The sequence below is a fragment of the Desmodus rotundus genome, chromosome X (assembly GCF_022682495.2).
Source record: "Desmodus rotundus isolate HL8 chromosome X, HLdesRot8A.1, whole genome shotgun sequence".
Lineage (NCBI taxonomy): Eukaryota > Metazoa > Chordata > Mammalia > Chiroptera > Phyllostomidae > Desmodus > Desmodus rotundus.
The window spans coordinates 67,605,654-67,616,405 of record NC_071400.1 but is presented as its reverse complement, the minus strand read 5'-3'; positions in this window follow the sequence as shown (position 1 = coordinate 67,616,405).

The window sequence follows — 10,752 nt, the reverse complement described above, 5'->3', positions numbered from 1 at the left end:
CTCAGAGTAGCTGAATTTCTTACATGGTGGCTGGCTTTTCCCTTAGATGGAGCAGAAATTGCCAGGCTTTTTATTTTTTTTAATTAATTAACTAATTAATTAGTTTTATCCTCATTCAAGGGCATTTTTTCATTGCTTTTTAGAAGGGGAAGAAGGGAGAGAGAAACCTCGATTTGAGAGTCAAACATTGATTGGTTGCACCCGGACCAGGGATTTACATGATTGGACCACAGACCAAACCCCCAACCTGGGTATGTGCCCTCCATGGGAATCGAACCTGCAACCATTCGGTTATTAGCTGATGCTCCAACCAACTGAGCCACACTGGGCAGGGCTGCTAGGCTTTTTTCCCAATTTTTTTTCCATTACAGTTAGTCCCCTTATACCACCTCCCCACCCCCCAACAATCACCACACTGTTGTCCATGTCCATAAGTCCTTTTTCCTTTTTGCTCAATCCCTCCACCCCTAATCTCCCCTCCCTTAACTATCACCCTGCTATCTATGAGTCTGTCTCTATTTTGCTTGTTAGTTAAGTTTGTTCATTAGATTTAACATATGAGTGAAATCATATGGTATTTGTCTTTCTCAGACAGGCTTATTTCACTTAGCATAATGTTCTCCAGGTCCATCCATACTGTTGCAAAGGGTAAAATTTTCTTCTTCTTTACAGCCAAGTAGAATTCCATTATGTAAATGTCCCATAGTTGTTTGATGCACTCATCTATTGATGGACACTTAGGCTGCTTATGTATCTTGACAATGGTAAATAACTGCTGCAATGAACACAGGGGTGCTTATGTTCTTTCGAATTAGTATTTTGGGTTCCTTCGGATATATTCACAGAAGTGAAACTGCTGGGTCAAAAAGCAGATCCACTTTTAATTTTTAAAGGTATCTCCATACTGCTTTCCACAGTGGCTGCACCAATCTGCATTCCCACCAACAGTGAAAAAGGGTTCCCCTTTCTCCACATCCTTGCCAGCACTTGTTGTCTGTTGATTTATTGATGATAGCCATTCTGACAGGTGTGAGATGGTATCTCATTGTGGTTTTTATTTGCATTTCTCTGACTATTACTGACATTGAGCATTTTTTCATGTCTGTTGGTCATTTGTATGTTCTCTTTGGAAAAGTGTCTATTAAGGTCCATTGCCCCTTTTTTTTCTTAATTATAATTATGAGTTTATTATTTTTTCTTTTTCTTTTAACATTTCTTTTATTGCTGTTCAAGTACAGTTCCATTGCCCATTTTTTAATTGGGTTGGTTCTTTTGGGGGCATTGAGTTTTGTAAATTCTTTATCAACTTTGGATATTAACCCTTTGTCGGATGTATTGGTGAATATGTTCTCCCATTCTGTGGGTTGTCTTTTTATTTTGTTGCTTTTTCCTTTGCTGTGCAAAAATTTTTACTTTTGAAGTAGACCCATTAGTTTACTGTTCCTTTTGTTTCCCTTGCCTGGGGAAATATATCTGATAAAGTATTGCTACCGGTAATATCTGAGATTTTGCTGCCTATATTTTGTTCTACAATTTTTATGGTTTCGGGTCTAATATTGAAGTCTTTGATCCATTTTGAGTTTATTCTTGTGTGTGATGTAAGAAGGTGGTCTAGTTTCATTTTTCTGTACGCATCTGTCCAATTTTCCCAATACCATTTGTTGAATAAATTATCTTTAGCCCATTGTACGAGTATCTGCTTGCTTCCTCTGTCAAATATTAATTGACTATAAAGTTGTGGGTTTATTTCTGGGTTCTCTATTCTGTTCCAATGATCTATGTGTCTGTTTTTATGTCAGTACCAGGCTGTTCTGATTACTACGTAGTATAGTTTGTAATATAGTTTGATACTAGGTAGCGTGATTCCTCCAACTTTGTTCTTCTTTTTCAGAATCACTGTTGCTGTATGGCACCTTTTGTGGTTCCACATAAATTTTTGAAATGTTTGTTCTAGTTCTGTGAACCATGTCTTTGGAATCTTTATAGGAGTTGCATTGAATCTATGGATTGCTTTGGGTAGTATGGACATTTTGGTGATGTTAATTTTTCCTGTGCATGAGCATGTTGTGTGCTTTCACTTATTTGTATCTTCTTCGATTTCTTTCCTCAGAATCTTAGAATTTTCTGAGTGTAGGTTTTTTTACATCCTTGGTTAGGTTTATTCATAGGTATTTTATTCTTTTTGAAGCAATTGTGAATGGGATTGTTTTCTTAATTTCCCTTTCTGTTAATTCATTAAGGCATATAAAAATGCAACTGGTTTCTGCATATAAATTTTGTGTCCTAATACTTTGCTGAATTCATTTACCAGTTCTAGAAGTTTCTTGGTAGAATCTTTGGGGTTCTCTATGTACAGTATCGTGTCATCTGCAAATAAAGACAGTTTTACTTCTTCCTTTCCAATGTGGATGCCTTTTAATTCTTCTTGTCTGATTGTTGTGGCTAGGACTTCCAGGACTATGTTGAATAAGAGAGGTGAAAGAAGACATTGCTGCTTTGTTCCCAATCTTAAAAAACACTTGTAGTTTTTGCCTGTTGAGTATGATGCTCACAGTGGATTTGTTTATATGGCCTTTATTATGTTTAGGTATGTTCCCTCTATTCCCACTTTGCTGAGAATTTTTATCATAAATGGGTGCTGGATTTTATCAAAAGCTTTTTCTGCATCTATTGATATGATCATGTGGTTTTTATCCTCCATTATGTTTACATGGTAAATCATATTTATTGATTTGCATATGTTGTAACAATCTTGCATCCCAGAATAAATCCCACTAGATCATGTTGTATGATCTTTTGTTGAGGACTTTAGTGTCTATGTTCATCAGGGATATTGGCTTATGATTTTCTCTTTTTTTGTAGTCTTTTTGTCTGGTTTTGGAATTAGGATAATGCTGGCCTCATAAAATGAGCTAGGGTGCATTTCCTCTTCTTGAATTTTTTGAAATAGTTTGAGAAGGAGGTGTGTTAATTCTTCCTGAAATGTTTGGTAATATTCACCTGTGAGGCCATCTGGTCCAGGACTTTTGTTTGTTGGGAGTTCTTTGGTTACTGCTTCAATTTCACTAGGTGTAATCTGTCTATTCAGATTCTCTGATTCTCCCTGATTTAGTTTTGGAAGACTGTATATTTCTAGGAATTTATCCATTTCATCCATGTTGTCCAGTTTATTGGCATATGTTCATAATATTTTCTTACAACCCTTTGTATTTCTTTGGTGCCAGTTGTTATTTCTCCTCTTTCATTTCTGATTTTATATATATGGGTTTTCTCTCCTTATTTCTTGATGACTATGGTTAAGGGTTTGTCAACTGTTTATCTTTTCAAAGAATCAGGTCTTGGATCCATTGATCTTTTGCATCATTTTTTTAGACTCTATTTCATTTATTTTTGCTCTGATTTTTATTATTCCCTTCCTCCTACTCACTTTGGGCTTTGTTTGTTGTTCTTTTTCAAGTCCCTTTATGTGTAAAGTTAGATTGTTTATTTGAGCTTTTTCTTGTTTTTTTGGAGACAGGTCTGTAATGCTATCAATTTCTTTCTTAGGACTGCTTTCCCTGTGTCTCACAGAATTTGGGTTGTTGTGTCCTCATTTTCATTTGTTTTAGGGTATCTTTTCATTTCTTTCTTGATCGTTGTTGACCATTCATTGTTTACTAGCATGTTATTTAGCCTCCATGTCTTTGCATGTTTTCCAGTGTTTTTCTTGTGATTGATTTCTAGTTTCATAGTATTGTGGTCAGAGAAGATGCTTGGTATGATTTCAATCTTCTTAAATTTATTGAGACTTCTTTTGTGTCCTAGCATGTGGTGTATCCTAGAAAACATTCCATGTGCACTTGAAAAATATGTGTACTGTATTGCTTTTGGGTGAAATGCTCTCAAGATATCAATTAAATCTATTTGATCTATTGTATCATTTAAGGTCACTGTCTCCCTCTTGATTTTCTCTCTGGAAGATCTATCCATTGAAGTCAATGGGGTGTTAAAATCCCTGACTATGACTGTATTTCTGTCCATCTCTCCCTTTATGTTCAGCAAGATTTGATTTACATAGTTAGGTTCCCCTATGTTGGGTATGTACATGTTCACTAGGGTTATACCTTCTTGTTGGATTGTTCCCTTTATCATTATGTAGTGTCCTTCTTTGTCTTTTAGTATAACCTTGCTTTTAAAGTCTATTTTGTTGGATATAAGTACTGATACCCCAGGTTTTTTTCCTTTCCATTTGCATGAAATATTTTTTTCCATCCTTTTACTTTTAGTCTGTGTGTATCTTTTGATCTGAGATGGGTCTCTTGGCGGCAGCATATATACTGGGTCTTGTTTTCTCATCCATCCAGCTGCCTTATATCTTTTGGTTGGAGCATTTAAGCCATGTACATTTAAGGTGAGTATTGATAGATATGTATTTAGTGCCATTTTATTGTTAGACTATTTTCCTCTGTTTCTTCTTCTTCTTCTCTTTCTTCTTCTTCTTCTTCTTTTGTCATCGGCGGTGTCATCATCATTGTCGTTGTTATCTTCAAGTCAGGCCTTTCACATTTGCTGCAGTATTGGTTTAGTGTTAACAAACTCTTTTAGTTTTGTTTTTGTTTGTTTGTTTGTTTTGTCTGGGGAGCTCCTTATTTCTCTTTCAATTTTAGATGATAGCCATGCTAGGTAAAGTAGTCTTGATTGTAGGTCTTTGCTTTTCATCAGAATTCTTGAAAGGGTGAGAGCTAGAGTAGGAACACCTATGGGGGAATATATTGGATTGCATGCTTATAAGTTATAAGGACAGAGAAAAGTTTGATAGAATAACTGGACATTTTTTAAAGATGTGATTTTTTTACTTAATTTGGTGAAAATTATACCTATAAAACATGCCCATTTTGATTTGGACAATACAAATAATAACATAATAACCACTATATTTCCACCATCCACAGACAACCAATTAATATTTTGATTCAGTCCCTTACATATTTTTCAATGTCTATATAAATCTTACATAATTTTCCATATCAATATACAAATTGTGTTCTATTTTTCACCATATCATATACAAGTATTTTCTCACATATTTTAAAAATTTTGTCAGCATAATTTTAAATGCCTATATAATATTCCATCAAATGACTGTGCCCCAATTTCCCAATGATCTCAATTTAATGAATATTGAGTGTATTCATTTCAAATTATTATTTAAAATACCACAATCAAAATCTCTGTTCATAATCTTTATCCCTGTTTCTGGTAATTTCCTGAAGTCAGATGCCTATAAAAGTGAAGTTACTGTATTAAAGGGAGTAGACTTTTATTATTTTATTTTATTTTTCAATTACAGTTTACATTCAATATAATTTTGTATTAGTTTCAGGTGTACAATATAGTGGCTAAGCAATCATATACTTTACAAAGTCATCCCCCAATATTTCAAGTGGCACCATACATAGTTATTACATTATTGACTATATTTTCTATGATGTGGTTTACATCCCCAGAACTATTCTGTAACTACCAATCTGTACTTCTCAGTCCCTTCACCTCTTTCACCCAGTCCCCTCTGGCAACCATCAGTCTGGTCTCTATATCTAGAAGCTTGTTTCTATTTCATTTGTTCATTTGTTTCACTATTTAGATTGCAAAGATAAGTAAAATCATATGATATTTGTCTTTCTCTGTCTTTTAATATTGTCTTTTAATATTTTGAAAGTTATTCTTTAGTAGTATCCTTTTCAAGCAAAGGTTATCAACTAGGAGCCAATAGGGTAAGTAACTACAAAATTGAATGTTATCATTGTTAAAACAAAAAGCTAGAGAAGAAATGTAAGAACATTTCTGCTACCAAGGAAGAATAAGATGACAGGTTTGATAAGAACTTACACTGTCTCTCAACAGTGTAAGCATCACTGTTGTAAGGAAGTATAAGCATCAGTTTTATAATCAGCTTGAGAAAAAGAAAAATGTATAGTCATACTAATTTAAAATTGAAATTCTGTTGGCCCACATATAAATTTTTAGATTCTAACTTATCTTTCTCATTGGACAGTTTTTGAGAATTTGGCCACATTTTTACTGCTGGTCATCTGATGTTTGATTCCATAGTAAATTTGAATTAGGAATTTAGTTCTTTGCATATCTGCCTCCAGCAGCTGATTTTTAATCGGTTTTCATCAGCCTGCACCTATGGGTTTCTCTGTTCCATGGAGGTTTTCCATAAATTGTGACAGATCGGCAACATGGTCAGAAAAATATGGACTTCTTAGTCCTTTGTCTATATAATGTCATGTATATATTCTGAAGCCATTTGATATATAAAAAATTTGTAGTATGTGTAAATTCAGATCCTGACCCCCTAACAAATAATATATATCCCTAATACCTTTTAACGAGCTACAGTACAATTAATGAAACATAAACTTTAGGGCCCCTCATTTGCACAGGTCCTGTATATACCTCAGGAGGGGCCCTAGGAATTTTGTATTCATAATTTCGATTATTTTTCTTAAAAAGGAGCCAACTCAAGTTATGTTAACTGCAAACCCTACAAATCCCAGATTTCTCCTTTACAGTGAATTGTTGTTCATTAGACGCCATTCTTGGCACCATGAGAATGAATGAATGCATGAAAGAAGTGCTAAAGAGATGTTTTCCTCTCTGATTCATTTTCTTGTGCACTGTGTACCTGGGTGTTTGTGGTTGGAGGTAAGGAGGTGGGAATCATACAAAGCCTAGCAGGCAGCTCTTAGGGAAGATTTGGTCTGGAATGAGCCCTGACTTTTGTTTACTTTTGTCAGGAACCCAGGACAGGGAGGGGGAGAGTAGAGAAGAAACCTCTCTTAAAAGCCCAGGGACTGTCAGGTATAAGATTTAGGAATGGTTATTAAACACCCTTTTACTAAAACTTTTGCCTTGTGGCACCAGCTATCTTACCCAAATCTTTTTCACTATTTTTGGAACTTTATATATGCAAATGTTGCCGAGTAATAATTGTAGGGATTGGGATCTTCTTGATGTTAAATTGAGAGCTTATTTTTGGTCTGCATGTATAGAGGAAACTAGGAAATACAGTCTCTCATTTACCTTGGGTGAATTGGGAAGTAGCCCTCTTTTATTAATAAACTCCCAAGGATGAAAACAATTTTATGAACAAACACACTTTGACTAGCTCTGCGGTTTTAGTTTTATCACAGTTTGTCCCTTTCCTGAAAAGTATTAAAATGAATATTTGGAAGATGGAAATTCCACTAGGAAAAGATTATTTTAGTCCAGAAACATTTTTTTAAAGTTTCTATTGGAATTGCTTTACTGTATAAAGTTACTAGAATTATTTTTAAGTTTATGCTGCTAAAGCGATTCACTTCTGAGAAACCTTTCTTGACTTTTCTACTCTCCCCACCCCCATCTAAGTTAGAAGTATGTTTTTCCCTGGTATTCTTCTTCTGTAATGACTTCCAAATATTTTTACTTGGCTTGCATTAAGAATTTTACCAACAACAGTGAATAATATACCCTATGCTAAAAAGCAGTCAGAAAAATATATAGTGTTATTGTATAACCTGATTATACACAATTTTTGATGCTTTTGAAAATAATTGGAACTGGTCAATAAGAGGGTGAAAGAAAATTAATAAGAACTACTTAAGCTAAAGTATGAGAAGACATGTTGGCTCAAAAATCTATTACAAGAAAAAAGCTACCTGCCTGTACAATTTTTTAACCTTTCAATTCCCTTCTTGAGTACATATGTAGTATTATTGACAGAATTGACTCCTGTTGTGGTAGCCAGCCTTGAGATGATACCCTAAAGTTCTGCATCTTCCAGTATTCATTCCTTTCTTTAGTCCCCTCCCTTAGTGAATCAGGGCCAGCCCTGTGTGACCAATATAATCTAGTGGAAGTGATATTGTGTGACTTCTGAGGCTACATCTTAAGAAGCCCTGCAGCTTCTGTCTTGGCCTCTTGGAACACTCATTTTTGAAGCCCTTATCACAGTATGTGAAAGTCCTACTACCCTAGGATCACCTTTATGGAGAGATCACATGGAGAGGTCCTGAGATTTCATACAGAATCATTTCTGGCCAGTTCCCCAAACATTTGAGTCATCCATGCTGAGGCTCTGGATATAGAATGGAACAGAGTTGTACCCACTGAGCCCTGCCAAAATTGCAGACTCGTGAGCAAAGTAAAGAATCATTTTAAACCATTGTTTCTTTTTTTATTGATGTTCAATTACAGTTGTCCCAATATTCCCCCCACCCCGTTGCTCTCCCCTGCCCCGCCCACACTCCCTCCCTCAGTCAATCCCCACCCTGTTGTCCACTACCACCAGTCCTTTATACATGTTCCTTGACTTGACCCTTCCCCTTCTCTCTCCTGTTATCCCTCCCCCCTCCCCTCTGGTCACTGTCCATTTGTTCCTTATAAATTATTACGTTTCAAGTGGTTTGTTATGCAGCAATACATAATGGAAATGCTCCACCCCTCTCTTTTTCTTCACTTGTAAAGCATTTCCTTAGGTGAGTGCAGAGTGAGCAAGTATGTGTCACATCAACTCAAGAACAGGGATTTTTTTCCCTCTGTTGTTGCTGAGCAATTGACTTATTCATGCTGTGGAGACATACCCCTTCAGCACTTCCTTCTAAGAGGTAACTTTGTCACTTTTGTGGTCAAGAGACACAAGGGGACCCAATCCATCTCCGGGTTTTGTGGCCAGGTGCACACCTACAATGGAACTGTTTAATATACATGAATATATCTATTAAGCTGAACATAAAGGGCAGCTTTATATAGAAAATCAGTCACAAAAGTATCAGCAAGAGGGTTATAGGCAGAAGGAGCAACCAATATCTGTCTGGACTCTGAAGAGTTAGAGCTGCCAACACACGTTCCCTTTTCAGGACCTTCTCTCCACCTGTGTTTGTAATACAGAACTCATCCCTGCAGCTAAAGGGGTGTACACTTGACCAATGGGTGGCCATTCTATTATTGATTAGCCAGGAGTTTATCTGGTTATCTCCCTTGAGAATATGAACTAAGATATAAGGAGATTGTAGCATGCACCTGTACAGAAAGACCATAAGGAATCGGGGTGGCATGGCTATTAGCCATGTATACGCCAATGAGTAAATAAAGAGAACTAGTTGGCAGAGAAAAAAAAAGTGCTGATGAGAATCCATTAGGGAGAAGGAAAGGGGAGGGAGAAAGGAAAGAAGAAAGAAAGGAGGGAGGGAGGAAATAATGAGCATGAGAGAGCTCTAGCACTAGCTCTGTTCATTGGCTTTCTACTTCCCAGTGTTTAATATTTAAGTTAATTTAATTTTCCTTTATTTTATTTTTGGTCAGGCAGGAGTGATGGTGGGATGGTATTTAACAGAAAGGGGACTTTATATTCACTTTTCCTTTAGGGTCCCTGAAGAGATCACTGTTAGAACCTCTCTGTCCTCCACTGTACTATGTGTTGGTCGCAATTTTAATATTCTATGAATATAAAATAGTATTTAGGGATATTAACCAAAATATCCTCACACAGACCTTTCATCTCACTTGGAAGGAGAAAAAGTATGCACCAGGTAAAGACCCTATTGCTAAGAACTGAAACTTAGATGTGCAGTAATTTCTAATACTTAAGCACATGAACTTTTCTTCCTGATTGTGCAAAAAAGGACAGGAAGTGAAAAAGGGAACATTCTTAATGCTCAAGTTAAGTCAGAGGCTCATTTAAGATATACACTAGATGTGAGTAAGTGTGGGAGAGTAAAATGATCACCAAATTGGAACCTGAACTGATTTGCATTTGATATCTGACCAAGATGTCAAAATACTGTGCTCAGACAGTTAAACCAACAACTCCCCTTTTCTATTACATAAGCAATACATGTGTATTGTAGCAAATTTGGCCCAAGTATAATTAATGTTAATAGTTACTGTATATATTTTTATGTCCATACTACCCAAAGCAATCTATAGATTCAACATAATCCCTGTCAAAATACCAGTGACATATTTCACAGATATAGAACAAATATTTCAAAAATTTATATGGAACCATAGTTTACCCCAAATAACCTCAGCAATATTGAGAAAGAAGAACAAAGTAGGAGGGATCACAATACCTGATATCAAACTGTATTACAAGGCCACTGTAATCAAAACAGCCTGGTACTGGCATAAGAACAGACAGAGACCAATGGAGAAGGATAGAGAGCCCAGAAATAAACCCATGTCAATACAGTCAGTTAATATTTGACAAAGGGGGCAGGAGCATGTGGAGTAAAAGTAGCCTCTTAAGCAAATGGTGTTGGGAGATCTGGACAAGTACATGCAAAAAAATGAAACTCGACCACCAAGTTACACCATCCACAAAAATAAACTCAAGATGGAGAAAAGACTTAAATATAAGTAATGACACCATAAAAATCCTAAAAGAAAATATAGGCAGGAAAATTTCAGATATCCCATGCAGCAATATTTTTGCCAATCCATCCCATAGGGCAAGGGTATAAAGGAAAGAATAAACAAATGGGACTACATCAAACTAAAATGCTTCTTCACAGCTAAAGAAAACATCAACAAAATGGAAAGGGAACCAACCGTATGGGAAGATGTATTTGCCAACGATACTTCGGACAAGGATTTGAGCTCCAAAATATGTAAAGAACTCACACAACTCCACACCAGGAAGGCAAATAATCCAATTTAAATAGGCAGAGGACATGAACAGACACTTCTTCAAGGAGGACATACAGAGGGCCCAGAGGCATATGA